Here is a 3,335-nt window from a genome sequence, read left to right as displayed (position 1 = left end):
CCTCCGGTAAACGGGAGTTGCATAATCTCATAGTCATAGGAACATGTATAAGTCATGAAGAAAGCAATAGCAACATACTAAACGATCGAGTGCTTAAGCTAACGGAATGGGTCAAGTCAATCACGTCATTCTCCTAATGAGGTGATCTCGTTAATCAAATGATAACTCATGTCTATGGCTAGGAAACATAACCATCTTTGATTAACGAGCTAGTCAAGTAGAGGCATACTAGTGACACTCTGTTTGTCTATGTATTCACACATGTATTATGTTTCCGGTTAATACAATTCTAGCATGAATAATAAACATTTATCATGATATAAGGAAATATATAATACTTTATTATTGCCTCTAGGGCATATTTCCTTCACATACAACCCATCTGCCATTATTTCTAATAATTTACAGCCCATTTGCTAATTCTTAAGGGTTTTTTTGGAGCCCATATTCTTTTTGTTAGCATTACAGCCCATGGCCACGGTTAAAAAATTATACGAAATTTTGCATATTTCGGTACGGTCCGAACTGTTTTTAATCCCGAAATTTCGAGTCACATTCAAACTGATTTTAAAAATAATGTATAACAATATAAAATCCAACAAATTGTCCTCGCATAAAAATCAATGCAATTTAAAATCTCGAAATGAAAAAAGAAATTTGAAACTAATTGCCGGTTTGATGTGTTTTAAAAATGTACAACCAATTTCTCATTACTGATAGGCCATTTTCTCAGCCAGCCGAATGAAGCTCTCCTCGTCTTAAAAAATTTGCAGCCCAACAGGCCTGACAAAGCGACTTACTTGGCATATCACAAAAAAACTGGGCTGTGGCCGTGGACCCAGCTGCGGCCGTGGACCCAACTGTCAGCCTCTCCACGTAGAGTACTCTTCCGATGGAAGTCGGTCATTGACCACATTGACCATGCCACGCCGAGAGCACCAAGGCGGTGGACGACGGCGAGGCCTAGGAAGGGAACGACGCGGAGCCGGAGAAGACGCGGCAGTGGATGCCCACGCAGAGAGGAGTACGAGGGTTCACTGGTTCGGCTGCGGTGTGAGGCTGCCGTCGCCGCATAATAACAGGGGGTGTGGGTGAGTAGAGGGATGCCCTGGCCAGCGGTGGGAGTAGTAGGGGGCGGTGAGGCCTCCGCGACATCACAGCCGGCCACGAGAGGTAGGAGCACGCGGCAAGACCGACGTTGGTTTGGGCGGGTGGAGCAAGAAGACCAGAGGTTGAAGAAGCACTACGGCCGTTGGATGAACATCGTACGGTAATTGGATCTAGAACCGTTCATATTGACTAAGTTGACAAAGCCCTCCGTCCCCGTCAACTTGGTAGGCCCAAAAGTCAGCCTCTCACTATGCTGGGTTCCAGCTGGCAGGGGGAGTATTCATTTTTGTGTGCGTAATAAGGAGGCACTTCCTTGTGCAAAGATAGCTGGTGGGTCCGACCTATCAGCGGGGGGCACATTTTTTTCGTGAAATACAGAGGCCCTTCCGGTGGGTCCCAGATGTCAGGTGGAGGAATCGAAGACTTGAGAAGGCGTACAGAGCAAGCTAGTGTACCAGTAAAGAGATGTTGCTGAGTTTTAGAAAAAAGAGAGACATGCTCCTGTAGCTGGTTCGAATCCAAACCTAGACTATGACTATATATGGTGCTATGCTACTCTGCAAGTAATGAAACTGACATATCCAACATTCGCTTCTCCTCTTCTCTACTTACTCTGCCTAGCATCAGAAGCTCTGGCCGCAGCAACCATGTCCGCTGGCTGCTCATCCACCTGCTCTTCAGCAGGCAACAACCAAATATGCGCCAAGTCGCCACCCGTACCATCGCATGTGGGTCTCATCACACCCCCGCCGGCACGCGCACCGCAGCCGGTTACTCATCGCAACCCGCTGCCGTTGGTGTGGTGCCACTGCTGCAAATCACGCAGAGTCATCTGTCGCGTCTCAACCACAATCCTCAACCGTGTCCGAGTCTTCTACAAATGCCCGAATCATGGGGTAATAATATGTTTAAGTGTTGTTCTGCTGCTTTCAGTTGCTGATTTTTTTAATTGTTTGGTTGATGATCTTCCAATTTGATTCGTGCAGAAAAGGGAAGATTCGTGTGATTTGTATTTCTGGGAAGTTGCTGATGTGGGGGAGTGCAACTACGCTGATTATTTGGTTAGCCGAGGAATCCCAATACCAGTAGGTTGGGGTGTTGGACAAGTAACAGAAGGAACGACAGAAGAGGAAGATGCAGAGCAGAAGGTTAAAGATGCAGTTCCTCTGATCATGGCCAATCAACAGTTGCTGAACGACCTTGACAGCAATGATGAGATGAAAGAGCTTGTGAAGATAATGGGCAAAATCGATGTGCTCTGTCGGATGATTGTCTCTTTATTTGTTGTGTATGTAGCACTCGTGATGTATTTAGTAGCTATGACATGAGCACTTTGCTGAAACTAGTAATAAATGAAACCTGTGTAGCAGGCTGGGCATAGTGTTGTGAAGATCTAATGATTTCTATTAACGGAAATCAGGGGGTATCCCCTTTTGCTCATAAATAAATAAATAGCAGAGGCCCTTTTGGTAATAAATAAATAAATTAGCAGAGGCCTTGTCAGGCCAGCTTTGTTCTCATTCAAAGAAGTCGAGCAAATTGCAGTCCAACAGCAAACTATGTCATCAAATTCAAGTTTCACAGCCAAATATGAGTACAACTAAAAAACAATGTCATCATGTTTTAGTCGTCATACACTAAACAACATGTTCATCAGGTTTCAGTTGTCATAGAAACATAATTTCACATAGTAGATAAAAAACATCTTCTGACAGGCAAATACGACAAAAGCAATGTAATCATCATCCGCAGCAGCAGCGTCAACATCTTCGCCATGTGTATCAGTCTGAATCGTAATTTCCCATGGTGTCATCTTCTTCTTCGTCCACAACGTCCTCGAACGTTGGCTTCTTCTTGATCAACTCTTGTATGTCCACAGCACGACATGCAATCTTTTCGCCAGCGTCATTGACGTGATGGTTCTCAAATATATTAGGAACATCTGTGTTATCTTGTACATGAGGAGTAGTGTAAGCATCATCTTGTTGTGCAACTTCATTAAACGAATTCCTCCGCTCAAACCTTTGCAATACTCTCCAGTCATCGCTACGTGCAAATGTGTCTTCCAAGAAAAATATCTGTGTTACTTGATTTGCCAAAATAAAAGGCTCGTTGGTCTGGTACGCCGCCTTGACATTGATGGATTTGAAATAATCATCAGCTCTGGGTTTTGCGATCCTGGAAAACAGGTTATACCAACGACAACACAACAGAACCACACACCA

This window comes from Aegilops tauschii, chromosome 7 (genome assembly GCF_002575655.3).
Source record: "Aegilops tauschii subsp. strangulata cultivar AL8/78 chromosome 7, Aet v6.0, whole genome shotgun sequence".
Lineage (NCBI taxonomy): Eukaryota > Viridiplantae > Streptophyta > Magnoliopsida > Poales > Poaceae > Aegilops > Aegilops tauschii.
Note: the sequence above shows the minus strand (reverse complement) of the source record.